Source organism: Delphinapterus leucas, chromosome 12, assembly GCF_059928025.1.
Source record: "Delphinapterus leucas isolate spDelLeu-1000000601 "Yukka" chromosome 12, BTC_Dleu_Yukka2, whole genome shotgun sequence".
In the NCBI taxonomy this organism is placed as follows: domain Eukaryota; kingdom Metazoa; phylum Chordata; class Mammalia; order Artiodactyla; family Monodontidae; genus Delphinapterus; species Delphinapterus leucas.
The window spans coordinates 52715131-52730758 of record NC_143140.1 but is presented as its reverse complement, the minus strand read 5'-3'; the positions used below and the strand labels follow the sequence as shown (position 1 = coordinate 52730758).

General features: G+C 36.1%; 1 protein-coding gene across 2 annotated transcripts in view; it reads left to right on the top strand.

The window, feature by feature from the left end:
* The window catches only part of FRK (fyn related Src family tyrosine kinase), a 118267-nt gene that overhangs the window by 77686 nt on the left and 24953 nt on the right, over window positions 1–15628 (top strand). The gene's annotated exons all lie outside the window — the stretch shown is intronic.

Sequence of the window (15628 nt, the reverse complement as noted above, 5' to 3'; positions counted from 1 at the left end):
GATGTAAATACAATTGTATATACCAAGGAGGGGCAAGTATTAAGTGGTTGGAAAAAATTGCCCCTTGAATTTATTATGCAATGAAATGTCTATGGATTCTGGGAGCATTTTGATATTGGTTAGAGATGATGTTTTGCTTTTTAAAAAATACACAAGCTGCAGAAAGAAATTTTTGTTAATAACTCCAGTACCTCATATAAAATGTATTGAATTTTAAACATGTCGGTGCCATCTTAGAAAATGCCTTTTAATTAAAGTCATAATTTAGTTGTGTTCAACTTAATTACAAATATAATTGCCTATAATAGCAAGTGGCTTTTTGGGTCAGTTATCGTATATTCTGCCTTTTCTTAATGTTACTACTGATAAATTATATTCAGATGTTTTAAATACTCTATAAAGTTAAATTAACATTTTATTATGTAGTACATATATCTGTGTTTGTGTGTGTACACAAACATACACACACAGATGCACAGGCAAAGAACTTTTTTCTCCAGGGCACTGCTCATGGAGAAATCTTCTATTTTATTGAAAATCCATGGCTAGCCCTTCTAGAAGTTGCAGTATTCTTTAGGGTGCTTGCATTGTTTTTTCTTTTGTTTCTCTGTGAACACCACATGTTGACTCATCTAAGTTTTCTCTTCTCTTCTGCTTACCTTATTTTGTTTATTAAAAATATCTTTTCTGTATGACTAGTTTGAGCTATTTGGAGGCAAAAGCACAACAAAGAGCTGATGCATATTATTGCCCTTTGAATGTAACTTTATAGTAATCAATTCCAGATATTAAATAAATGAGAAGTTGATAAGTCATGTGGAGGTTGGTGAAATTGCTACCTTTTCATACTTCATGACATATTCCATTCTCTTAGTTTTTTTCATTTTATTGGCTGCCAAATTAAATTGATCCTTTATTTACATTTTGTCCAATGTTGTACTTCAAATGAAGATAGCAGCTAGCTAACAATCATTTAAGTTAGCATCCCCTTGAATAGAAATTCAAGAATATACATAGGAGATACAGAATCAGAGTGGCCCTGTAAACTGAGTCTATCAATCAGTGATTTGTTAGACTCTAGGTAAATATTCTCCCAACTTCAGTGTGAATACAGGTGAACTGACATATAGGAGCAGACTTTGACTTTTGCATCGGTCAGGGCTAGTCATAAAGAAGGTGCGAGGATGCTTTGACCCCTGCTCAGTGTGTGCCCCTATCTTAGAAAGGCAGGACATGCAGATACCAGGAAACCAGGCAACCACTGTTTTGGAACCGACTTAGTGATTTTGGTCTTCCCTGGGCATCTGTGCATAGCCTCCCCCCACCCTGCCTTTTCTACATCCAAGTGGAACAGAAGCTTCCAGCACAGTAAATGTTACAAGGGCAGAAGATGACAGATGATGACTGTGTGTTGCAAATTAGGTGACGTTAACCTTAAAGAAAGAAGGAAATAAGAACTCTGTTCTCCTGTGATTGTGTTTTTCATACATTCTTCTGGTTAAACAAACAACTCAGCATTGCTGCCTTAGTTTGGGCTGCTATAACAAAATACCACAGACTGGGTGGCTTAAACAACAAATATTTATTTCTCACAGTTCTGGAGTCTGCAAGTCCTAGATCAAGGTGCCAGCAGATTTGATACCGGTGAGGGCTCTCTTCCTGATCTGCCTTCTTGTTGTATCCTCACATGGCAGAGAGAGAGAGAGAAAGAGCGCTCTGGTCTCTTTCTCTTCTTATAAGGGCACTAATCCCATGATGAGGATTTCACCCCCATGACCTCATCTTAATTACCTCCCAAAGACCCACCTCTTAATGCCATCACATGGGAGATTAGGGCTTCAACATATGAATTTGAAGGGAAAACATTCAGTCCATAGCAATTACAAAGGACTGGATTCTATTTCTTATGGCAGGCATGCCAAGTGAGTAGGAGAATATCCACCATTCCTCCAGCAAAGCCACAGGAGCTGAACATTTGCTAGACATCGGAAGTATGTTTAGAGGCTTGGTGTGTTAGCAGCCCTGCTGTGCGTGTGCTAAGAGAAGGAAATGTACACTCACCTAAGTGGATGGAAAGGAGGACCAGTTGCATATGTTTTTCTCCTGAGCATCAAATTTCTTTGCATTCAAGGATGAGTATAATAAAAACAAAAGCCATGAGATTCTGGATGCTCAATAACAAAACTTTCCAACTTATGTTCTAGAACAGGAATTCTTTGGTAAGTCAAAAGCGTTCCATAGGACAGAGGGTTCAGGAGTTAAATACATTTGAAGAACACCTCATATTATATCTTCTCTGCCCTGACTCAACAAAAGCACATTAAAGTCTCAGAAGTCCTACAGCTAAGAAAGTTAGCTTTTCAACCCAGAGTTTTCCAAATTACTTGATCATAGAACCATTTCTTCTTCTCTCATACATGATTTGGGAAAAAATAATTGTATAACAGATGATAAACAATAACCTGAAGATGTAGAGAAAACTCATTTTTGAGACATATTCACTAAAAGGAACAGAAGAAAAAAATTGAAAGCATTTGATTTGAAACTATAAAATACAAGAAAACACAAACTCTATAAAATTAGGCATCAAAAGGGGCATGAAAAGGCAATAGATGGGAGATAGGCAGCAGAAAAATTGTCACTTTAGGGATATAAAGAGCAGACTTGAGATGCTCTCTAGAGAGAGAAGAGAAATCAATGAAAATATGTAAGGGTAGATCATGCACAAACAGGAGACATTTCTTTGACATTTACTAGAATAATTAAATGGAAGCAACAGCTAAATATGTAGCAGAAGAAAACTTTCCTGAGTTAAAAAAAAATCTGTGCTTGTAGATTAAAAGTACTCCTAGTTGTTCTAAGTAGCATAAATGAGAAGATACATACCTAGGGTATCTTTTCAAAATACTTTAATATCAGGCATAAAGGAAAAATTCTCTGAGCATCCAGGAAAAATAAAAATTACAAAACAATTCCACACCATTAAATACCAAAACTCAATATAAACATATAGAGTCTTTGTTTCTCCCTAACTTTATTGATAAAATTGAAAAGATAACTATGTCCTTTCACCTAAATTCATCAATTGTTAACACATGGTGACACTTTCCATCATTCACATATCTATATATGTCTCATATATGTAACATATATGTAAGTTGCAGGTATTATGTCACTTCACCTTTAAAAGCTTTAGTATTAGTATGTATGTCCCAGGAATAAGGACCCTCTCTTACATTATTACAACCCCATTATTAACCCCCCAAATTTTCACACTAATGCAATAATATTATCTACCATAGAGTACATACTCAAATGTCTCCAAATGTCCTTGCTAGCCCTTTGTTTATTTATTTGCTTTTTGATACAATAAAGGATTATGCATTGCATTTGGTTCTGTACATAAAAAGTCAATTTTCAAAAATATTGGCAAGAATATTTTGAATTATTTTTTAACCATTCATGTATTCATTGATTCATTCATTCACCCGTTCATCATAGAACTTTCATTTGTGCTTGCTATATGGCATAATTGTGTAAACAGCTAAGCAGTTCACACTATACATGCACTTGATTATTATGCATATAAGGCACTAATATGCAAAGTGCTTTAAGAATCCAGAAAAGAGAACAGTTAATTTCTGAAAGGGATTAAAAAAGGAGGGCATTACAGGGAAATGAGACAACAGTCAACACTATACCAAATAGTGAGTAAGAGTAAATGGAAAATAGCATGCATAAAACTTATTTTTCTCTTTAGATAATGTTCATTCTTAAGAATCTTTCTTCCTTTGAAAAATCAGGTGATGCTCCTTAGATTAAAAATAAATCATTTTCTGTGATGCACTTTTGAACCCTTTAAAAAATAAAATGGAGATCTGTAAATTGTTCATCCATTGCCACCAGTATGCTTTAATAACTAACAAGGTGCTAGATTGTATGTATTATAAGTGCAATCATGATAAATTCAATGTGGGTTATATTTTTGGATAGCAAGACATTGCCAGACCTGAGTTACCCGACCAGTTCTCTCTGGGTCTTGGGCTTTGATAATATATAAATTTAATGATCTCAAACCGGGAAAAGGGGGAAGGATTAAAAGCAGAGTTGAGCAGTGGAATACAAAAGGAGGCATAGATAAGGAAGAACATTTGAGGCATGGTGCTGAATTTTGGGTTGAACAGAAAACTAAGACATCTCCGCTCTGGAAATGAAAGTCAGAGACCAGCAGGCCTTCCAATTCCTCCTCCTTACCACCAGGCTTGAGCAATTTAGTCCTTTTTATACTTCAGGGAAATAATAACTAAATAAACGTTTATATTTCAAGGTTACCTGATTCTTAAAGTATCTAAGCAATTTCTTTTTGTTACTCTAAGTGGCAAATACGTGTTATTGAAAAAGAATTGTAAAATTAAGCTTAACCAGAATATTTCACATGGTGTTTATACAAACAGGGACATTGTCTGCAATGCTGAATGCTATATGTGTACCTTTATTTTAAAACCAAAACACCATACTGGCTTCTGCTTTCTGCTCCCCACTCTACAACTGCAGCTACCGAGGGCTTTCAGTCAAACATGTGCCCCCTCTTGTGGCGTGTCAAGAAATAGCATGCCATCATGGAAACAATACAGTAGTTTAGATTGTCTGTTTTCATGACCCATTAATTTATAGGAAGGGGAAGAATATCTGATTTTAGTTGAAAAGAAGTTTATAATTTTAAAATACCTCTAGCAACTTGCACTGTAAATATTAAAAACATCTGACTGGCAGTAATCTTACTTTATTAATGTCAAAAAATTGACCAGGGTTTACATTTTTCTTAATGATTCAGGTATCTAGTTTCTTTGTAGTGAAAGTTACATAAGATGTGTTCATAATGTAAAAAGTGAATGAAATAAATACAGTCCAATTTAATAAAAGAGTAGCTCTAATTTTAAGCTGTGTATTTAAAATGATATATGTATATTAGCTACTTTCTATTTGTCAGCATTGCATCTATCATGAGGTCATTTCTAATGCATTTTAGAAATGTGCTTTGCATTAAGCTATTAGGTGCTTTGGCACAGGGATTACAATTTAAAAAAGTATTCTGTTGCCTTAAAAGCCTATGCATGGCAGAGACTAAATTTACTTCCTTGTTTGTTTCAGCAGGGCAGGGACTTTCCTTAAATCCTCTCTCATAGCTATCTCCCTTTCACCTGCAGATGCTTTAAAAACGGTTTTGCTAGAAATAAAATATGCAGGAAGCAAAAACATAAAAGGAAAGAAGCAAAAATTATTTTCCTATTTTCATATAATTTTAGTAAGCATCATTTTCTGTGTATCCCTTATGTGTATAATCCTGAACAAAATGATGATCCAGGCCTTAAAGAACTTGGGATTCATTCATTCATTCATCAAATACTTATTTAATGCATACTATGTGCAGTTGGTATTCAGAAGGCTGGGCTACAGTGGTAAACAAGACAGTCCCTGACCTCATGAAGTGTATATTCTAGTTGGCAGTGGAGGGGAGATGCCAACTAAATAGAAAAGACACACTCGTATAGGAAAGATATCTACTTATTTGTTGTGTCTCTGGTTTTTACAAGACTAAGCAAATAGTGGAAATCAAGGAAAGCATTTTGATTTTCTTTATTTTTTTTTTTATTTATTTTTTGGCTGCATTGGGTCGTCTTTGCTACGCACGGGCTTTCTCTACTTGCGACGAGCGGGGGCTACTCTTTGTTGAGGTGCGCAGCCTTCTTTCTCACTGTGGTGTCTTCTCTTGTTGTGGAGCACGGGGTCTAGGTGCACGGGCTTCAGTAGTTGTGGCACTCGGGCTCAGTAGTTGTGGTTCATGGGCTCTAGAGCACAGGCTCAGTAGTTGTGGCGCACAGGCTTTGTTGCTCCGTGACATGTGGGATCTTCCTGGACCAGGGATCGAACCTGTGTCCCCTTCATTGGCAGGCAGATTCTTACCCAATGCGCCACCAGAGAAGTCCCACACTTTAATTTTCTATACAGACTAATGATAGGTTGGAGTAGAAATGAGGATTGCTTTCTTACATTGGAAATTTGAGAGAAATCTGGAAGCAGAATATTATGCTAAGATTATCTCGGTTGGGAAGATGAGATCATCAGAGTGTCAGTTGGATTCTCCCATTAAACAGTAATAAATTCTGCAGCCTGGGTATGGCACTCTCCTTGGAAGGGCGAGGGGGGAAGGGGAGGACGTACTGTTCAGACTCTTTAAAGCTTCTGCTAGGATGTGCCATATATTGTGTTTGCCCACACTCCAAAGCAAGTCACAAAGCTGCATCCTAAGTTCATGTGATGCGGAATGATGCTCCACCTATTGCAAGCCATTGCAAAGGCCAAGAGAGAATGATTCACTGACCTCATGTCTCATATAAGTAAATGCAATCAAAGGGCTCAAAATCCAGTAGGAGAGGTACAGTATAAATTACAGGAGCAATACTGTGAATGAATTCAATAGCAGAAGTCGATGTGCAGTGGGATATGAAGGGCCAAGTGAGCTGCTCTGCTTGCTTGAGTCTAGGGGCTTAATGGAGGAGGAGACGCCTGAAATGGGCCTTGAAAAATGAACTTGTCTGTAGCACATAAATAGAGTGACATCGTAGTTGGAGTAAATAGTCTGTGCAAATGCACAGAAACAGAAAACACCATGGTGCATTCAGGAAACTACAGATAAGTGTTTAAACGTTGAGGGTAGGGTGCAGGAGAGAATTCCGTTAAGGCGTGTGAACTTTAGGCAATGGGGTGCCCTTGAAGAGCTTTAGAAAGGAGAATAACAAATTCAGATTGTGCTTTAGAAGATGACTCTGGTGACTGTGGAAGCTGGATAGTGATGCAGGACACAGGGAAAACAGTGAGCTTACTGCAGTGGTCCAGAAGAGGGACTTTAAGGGGCACGCCACAAGGTGATGGCAGTGGAGAGTACGGGCTGACAGGACATAATGCTCGGTCAGAGATGAGAAGTCAGGGAGAGAGAGGATTCGGCGTGGCCCTCAAATCTCTAGCTTTACTGTCTGGGTTTCAGGATGGCAGTGCCATTCACTGAGACAGAATATTCAAGCTGGGGAGGAAACTTGGGGAATAAGATAATGTGAATTAAGATTTTGACTTGGTACATTTGAGGTGCTGGCAGGAGTTGAGTGAGCAGCTTAGCAGAGAGAGACTGGGGGGTCATTACACATTCAGTACAGTCATCAGAAGCCAAATGTCTGCAATATTACTAAGAATGGTTGTGAGAGCTGATATGCTGGCCCAGGTGAGAACCAGTATAGAAGGAGAAGATGGAGGCAGAGAAGCCTGAGAACCAGTAAGAATAAGAAAAGTAGAATCACTGTGTTAGATGGAGGAATGTTCAACCTGTGTTTCCCTTTAAAGGTGTCAGTTGCAGAAATAGACCTTCTCTGCAGCATTATCCTCATCTCAAGATTAAATAGTACCAATAAGCCTCCTTGCTCCCGGAGCTGTGAGCAGTGTCTTGTGAGAGTTGCCTAAAAATACTTGCTGTTTGGCAATAGAAGGAGACAGTTGGTGGAGGGATTAAGAATGTGGTGTGGGATTCAGAGTCTCGTTCTCTGGTTTTGACTCACAGAATGAATGTTTACCTGCTTTGTATCCAGGGGAAAAGTACTTAATCTCCCTCGACTTTAGTTTCTCCTCTGTAAAATGATGAAAATAATATCCATATCCCTTAGGGTTGGTATGAGAATTAAATAAAATACTTCACAAAAAAGCACTTAGCACAGGGCTTGCTTAAGGCAGGCACTCAATAAAAATCCAGTTGCCTTTATGTTTATGTGTCAAGAACACTACCTTTTGCACAGAAAGATGGAGGTGTTGGCCCACCTTGCATTGGAACGTGTGCTTTGAACTGTTTTTCTGGGGTAGTGATGAATCATCCTGAGTACCCACGGTTGTTTACCTGGTTCACCCCTGAACTAGTGAGAGTCATTAGGAAGATGGTTGGCCAGCCTTCAAAGTGTAGCCTGTGACTAGGAGATGGTTTGTCTTTATATGAAGTGTTACCTGAACATGACCTGAACTGTGTAGGCCGGAAGTTATGACAAATGAAACCAAATCTGAACAGACTTATGTAAACTTTGTCTAATACTTGTCTGAAATAAATAACAGGAATATATCTTATATCAAGGGTCCTCATTTAATATGAAGAAATTTCCAAGAATGAGAGCTCTCTGCTTTTGGAAACGTGAAGGAATAATGAGCAAACTACCAAAAGCTGTCTTGCATATGTAAAAACAATGAAAAAATGGAAGGACACAGTATTCTGCTGTGAAAATCAATTAGCTAATACACGAGAAGGTCCTTTGTATTTTCACAAGAAGATAAAAATTGATTTCAAGGTATTTCAATTATCATCCATTACATATCTCCAGGACTTTCATGTTCACTCTGTTTAGCATGTCTCCTCATTACCGAAATGGGGTGCAGAGAAGAAGAGAGATTCAGGGACTGAGTTCTCCTTCATAATAGAAAAGGCTTCCCAAGAGTTTGGGGAGAGTTTGATAGGGACAGGAAAGATGGCATTCTAAAAGTCCTAAAACATTCTCCTGAGAAATTAGTAAATTATTACTTGAAAAAAAAGAAAACAACTAAACAAAACAGGAAACAAGAAATAAACAGTTAAAGGTTTCTACTATTTCTACTGTCATTCACAGGACACCCTAGAAGACTAGACTTGGATTCCAACCCTGCGAACAAATAGTAGTTTATTTTGAAACTCTAGACTCATCAGTAAAAGAGGAATTTAGACTAAATCATCTTTAAAATTTCTTGTCATTCATATATCATATTCTCCTTCCGTTGATAGAATAGTAGGACTTGCAAAAACTGTCTAGTCTCATATTGCTCTTTCTGAGATCTCTTATAATTTGAAACTTCTAAGGGGAGCATCAAACCTCCCATGAACAGAAGAGAGAACCAGCCTATTCTGGTGTTGGACAGTTCATTTCATTAGAAATTCTTTCTTATGTTTAGTAGATGTGCCATTTTATTTGATTATTTATCACTTCATTTGTGAATGTGTTTATTTACTTCTATGAAAGGATTTAAGTTGGCTTACATTGCTGAAACACAGTGCAAAATACAGCTAAACATAAAAAAGGCAAATCAATGAAAAAGAACAGAGAAATAGATCTTGCTGAGCCTCAAATGGGAGAAAAGTATCACAGTTTAGAAATCAGTTTAGCTGGGAGTTCTCTGGCAGTTAAGGCAGAAAGGGAACCATATTGTGCTTCTCACTGGGTTATGTAAGAAGAGATGCACTATATTTTAAGTGTTAAGTTCAAAGAGAAATGAGTTCATGGGGGTCTTTATATAAAGAATATCAAGTATCATTATAGTCAGTGTCTTGAGACGTATATGTGGACATTGTCTTAGGTAGTTAATTCTTATGTTGCCTCTCTAACAAAGTGGGAAGCATTATGTATATATTTTTATTTTAAATTCACTATACCTTCATTATAGTTGGTTTGGAAAAACAGAGTAAAATACTCACAAATCTGCCAGTCTAACTCAGCTGTTCCCATGTTGGCAAATTGAATCATCTTGGCCCTCATGCAATTATGGTTTTCACAAGGAACCTCAGCTGGGTTCCTTCAGCAGGAAAGGGCTCCAGGATGTGTGAGCAGCCAGATGTATCCTCATGTTTAAAATAATACTATTCTCTTAATTTTGTATCCCAATTATTTCACTTAACACATTTTATTTCATTTAACACATTATCCATTTTTTTCTTGTTACTACATAATTTTTATGATTATAGTTTTAACTCTTAATTTTCAGATTTGCTACAATTTTCCAGTCATTTAATGCTGTAAAAATGCTGCAGTGAACATTCTTATACGTATTGCTTTCCCTGTTTTGGCTGATGAACAGTAGTTAGTTTCCTATACAAATGTTTTCATTGAATTTCATGTTGGAAATGGGCCCACGTTAGTGGACATTATAAGAACCAGCCCTTTGCAATGTGTTAGTGTATTTACTATTAAGAATCTTGATGATGATATTGCTTATTACATTTTCTGTGTGTGTGTGTGTGTGTGTGTGTATGTGTGTGTGTTTTATGAAGACCTATGTGAGAAGTTTCTCTCTCATTTCAGTACCAGCAATAGTGTTTTGGGTTTTTTTTTTGAATAACAGTTTATTACTATTTTATTCAGGGAATCAGGTAACTGAATGAGTTTCTCTCATGGTTTTGAGCTGTCAAAAATGTGGAGAGCCAAATCTTTGGTCCACATCTAGCAAACATGGACGGAAATCTAAAGAATACCTTACATAAAGCATACCAGCCTTGTTCCTGGAGTCATCGTCCTTTCCTTTCCTTTTTGTCCACTTATCTTAAATTTCATTTTATTTTGATAATTTATGCAAGCCTTTGGATCTTTCTGGAACAAAGCAGATATATAACTAAATGAATGCGTGTAAATACTTGGATTATTTCCTTAGGGTAAGTTTTGAAAAGTAGAAGCACTGGCTTTCATGTCACATTAAATTTTAATCCAGTGAAAGACTTTCTGTAGGAAACTGAGATAATATAATCCACGGATGTAAATTCCTGATGATTTATTGCAGAAATAATACTGAATGAGAAGTTAAGAGTGCCCAGAGGAATAAAGAGTCAAGTTGTTTCCCAGAGACTTTCTGTGCAATATCAGATGCTGCAAATGCTATTTTCATGTAAAACTGTGGTAGATGCTTTTTAATTAAATTATATGACAAAATATTGAATGTTATAATTATGTATTAATTAAAGTGATGCTCATCTTCATAAGATATCATATGTATAAACAGCAAAACTGACATTTTGTTCTGAAAATTTAAGAGCCAGCTTTGATTGGGGATTGGCCTGTTTTAATAAGGAGTTAGACCATAGGGGTCTTGAGGATAAGACCAACAGTTTTCTCAAACATATCCTAAGTATTTGCACAGATATGTGGTTCAGGCTCATGGATTTCCATGCTATATAATATGGAAGAGATAGTTGATTTTTGCACATAAAGGTAGTTGATTATGTTGTCTTTGACTATAAAAGTACTAGTAACAATGCTGAAGACCTCAGGACATGAGAGCTATCAGATGTATCTTCAAATACATTTTTTAAGTTTTTTGAGTCACCTAATGTAGACATTCTCTTAATGAGTCTTCACTTAACCTAGCAGTTTAGTAGTCAAACTTGCTGACTGATGTCCACAGCACACTGAATATGCCTGGCTGGGAGACAGGTGCCCTTGGGGACCCAGTAGTTGAGTTTTATGCATGAAGAGAGTCAAATCTGTTTGTTCCTTTTGGTTTAGTGGATTTTTTTTCATCAGAAAAGAAGAAGTCTTCTACATGATACCACTTTAATATTTTGAGACAGGTGTAATTTCTTGTTTCAAAACTACTCATACAGGAATTCTATTCTGTTTGCTGTAGAACAAAACACAGTGTAAAATGGGTGTGTGTGTTAGATTCTGTTTTAATGGGGGATACAGTGTAATAACTCAATTTAATGTTATTTACTTACTGGTGTAGAACTATCTTAACATGATTTCTAAAGCAATGGTATAGGAGGTGTTATCATAATAGTTCTGAAAAGTACAAGCCACCCTTCCAAAGAGAAATCAAATAAACAGGAGTTTGCATATGCAGGAGTTCTCTCACAGAATTAATGGCAGTTTCTTCACTTAATATGTTTGGTAGCCACTATGTTATGTAGCCTTTATTGTGCAAAGAGTGGAAACTTACTTTGGAAGTGGCTCTCTTGTTGACAATGCTATTTGATAATACTGATATTCTAGTATAGTACTCACACATTGCACATTTAGAAATGTCTATCATCCTTTGTGAATAATGACACTCAAACCATCCCTGTGAGAGTATATAGATAAGATCATTATTTTCATTTTCTAGATAAGGAAACTGAAATGAAATTCCTTGCCAAAGGTCAAAGAACAAATCACTGGGAGAATTAGATTAGGGCAGTGAGTTCTTGATTTTCAATCCTTTGCTTAATCATCTAAGTCATATTGTTTTACCCAGAATGCGAACAGATTATTTTCAGTCAGTAAGAATAAGGCTGTGCCCAGATGATGCCAGAAGACTAGCTGAAAAATGAAAATCTGCTCAATCATTTATCTGTAAAATGCCAAACTACTTGTTATACTGATATCTTTCACTAAGCCTAATAGGTTGTCTCATGTTTGGCAGACATAGCCTCTAACTTAATGTTTATATTGTACTAAAATTAACTTTAGTTAATTTCTGGAGGTTCTGTCTTTTAAAAACTTAATTTTGGAATGTTATAATTATTTAATATGTTCTGAATAATATGTTAGTCATGTGGTAAATTGAGGAAAAAAACTCTTTGAAAGTGTTTTTTGATGAAATCTCACACCTTTGTGCAGTGGTAGACAAACTCTTTTCTATCATCAGAGACTATACGCTAAGATCTCACCATTAGGAGAAAGCTGGGCTTCTACGTCTGCCACCAACTCCTTCTAAATTCATTTGGGCCTGGCATTTAGGACTGAAATCATAAGACTCCATCTATATCACATGCGTTCCTGCAGAATCAGTTACCCTGGATGTGAAGGTGGCCAAATAATCAGGTGACCAGTGCCATGGTCCTTATAGAAGGTCATGGGCAGAAATAGCTGAATTCTTTCAATGTTCAACAAACCTTTATTGTACTCCTCATACATACTTACCTGCATCTCTGCAATATATCCTAATTCTTGGACATGTCCTGGTAGATTAAGCAGTTGACAGGTGAAACATTCTCCCCCAGGTCAAACAGCATCAATGAGAGTCAAGATGTAAACTCAGGATGCCTGGCTTTCAGTAGCTCAGTTCATTCAACTGTGATGCTACTGAGTTTGTTGAGGGATGATTCCATTATATTTTATATAACGTTTACATGTTTTGCAGTTAAACTACTAAAATGCTTAACTAATCTGAACTCACAGTAATTCACAATAAGAATAGCACAAGCATTATCATTCGCTTATAGCCTGTAGAATTTGGAATAGGTTTGCTTCAATAATAAAGCTCAAAGCAAACCAGAAAAGGAATAGAACATTCATTTCTCCTTAGTTCTGAGACCTTCCGAATTCAATCTTTTTTAAGAATGACAGTTTGCAAATGTGTGGACTCACTACTATCAAACTTAAATCACTTTAAAAAACCCACTTATTTTGGATTTGATTACTCAGGAATACAATATTAAAAGTGCCTTCATCCTGACTATGGTGTATTGAATTTCCCTGATGTAGCTTCTGTGATCTAATTTTAAAATTATATATATATATATATATATATATATTTCGGTCTTGGCTAGACTGAAAACTTAAATGAACTGCATATAAGTAATCTATGATGCTGGTCAGAGATGGAGTACTTATTCCTGTGTTACGTTGCAAAGCTCAAGAAATTAGATATAAACATGAATGACTGTCCTCTAATAGTATTTATATGCTGGGGCTAAGTTTGTCTTCCTCTATTTAAAAATAAAATTCCAGGGAAGACTTGACTTAAAAGTATTTGTATAATTACCTGTTTAATTTTGCAGCAGACACTTCAGAAGCTTACATTTCTCTTCAAATCCAAGAGTTAGTGACATCATTCATTCATCTAGCAGATGTTTATGTTAGTTGTTACTCTGTGTCAGGCTCTGAGTAGGTATTAGTTCAAGACACAGAGTCCCTTGCCCTTCACAGAGCCGCCTCCACTGAGATAAATCCACCATCACAATTAAACTGGGTAATGTGATAGAAAGGAGCTGGGAGGAGTACATGCAACAGGGTGATGGGGAAGGCTGGTTCTGAGGATTTAAATTGAGACCTGAAGAGGGGCTGGCTACTAGAAAATTCATAAAAAAAGCATTCAAGTGGTGTTCAAGGCTCCAAGGTGAGAATTACTTTTTTTTTGGTAATGTGTAGTTTTCACAATTTGTAGTTTTCTGAAAGCACTACAGAAAGAAATGAGAATTCAGAGAGAGAAAGCAACAGCCAATAGAAATGTTGGAACATTAGAGTGGAAACATTTGGAAATTTGGAGATTTCTTAAAGCCTGCTCTTTTAATGATGAAGAAATGGAGGCCCAGTGACATTGCCATGTTTTGGTCACATACTAGTTAAATTGTAACCTGGGTCTCCGATCTTCCTGTCTATAGCTTTTTTCTATTAAACAAAATTACCTTTATTGTGCTTGACAACTCCAGATGTATTGAAAGTATTGGTTTTTACAGTTGAGAGTTTAAACCTTTATCTACAAATAGATGGCAAACATTTATTTAGGCTTTCTTTATGATCAATGGCAATTGCCAAAGCCATATCAATCATTGGGATTTGCATCCCTTATTAAGAAAATCACAAAGAGTATTTTAACCTTTCAGTCGTCTATTGACTTTAGTTTCTAGCTTAGAAATCATTAAGCCTTTTGTGATGCATTAAAAGGGAACTCCTAAGTTTAATTTCCATGTAGTCCACTTCAGTTTGGAACTAGATATGGTCCATCTTGATTAAAAAAGGAGAATTTTTTTATTGCTTCCCATCATTTCCAATTATAGATCTGTTGGCTTGCTAGACATCTCAGTCATACTTTATGCACTTTTCTTTTTGATAAATGGCAAACGAATTTTCAGGCCAACAATTTATATAAATTGCAGGTATAATTTATACTTAGCTACCTTTCTACTTCTAATATTTTTATTACTTTGTGGAGAAATGAATTGGGGCTAATATTGTTTACATCTCTCTTTGATTTTTTTTGTTAGCCTTTTAATCCATAAACGGAATCTGTAATGAGCTTAGCTCTGTATCCTAATAAAGCCCCTCTTTTTGGTGATGAGTATATAAAGCAATTAACATTGCCCCAAGAGTTATAGTCAGTGGGAATGGTAATTTGACAGATCAGAGTACAACGATGTGTTCCAGACACTTAAAAAATTGTAATTTAAGAACCTTATATTACTTTTGGAGGAGCTAAATGTTTGCCTGTTCTCTGCATTTTATTATAAAGAACCGAAAAAAAATATTCTCCTCTATGCAGATGAAATGCTTTTTTTCAGTTTTATTGAGGTATAATTGACAAATAAAATAAAAAGTATTTAAAATGTACAACATGATGATTTGAAATATATATACATTGTGAAAGGATTCCCCCTTCCCACATAGAGTTAATTAACATATCTATCACCTCACATATTTCTCTCCGTTTTTGGTGAGACCATGTAAGTTTTACTCTCTTAGCAAATTTCAACTATATCATACAGTGTTATCAACTTTAGTCACCATGTTATATACTAGATGCTTAGAACTTACTCATCTTATAGCTGAAGTTTTATGCCCTTTTACCAACTTCTCCCTTATCCTGCTCTCCCCAACCCCATTCCCAGGCAACAATTTTTCTACTGTTTCTATGAGTTTAATTTTTTTTTAAAAAAAGATTCCACATATAAGTGATACTACACAGTATTTGTCTTCCTCTGTCTTATCTCACTTAGCACAATAGCCTCAAGGTTCATGCATGTTGTTGCAAATGACAGGATTTCCTTCCTTTTTTAAGGCCCAATAATATTTCTCTCTCCCTTCCTCCCTCTCTCCATCTCTAC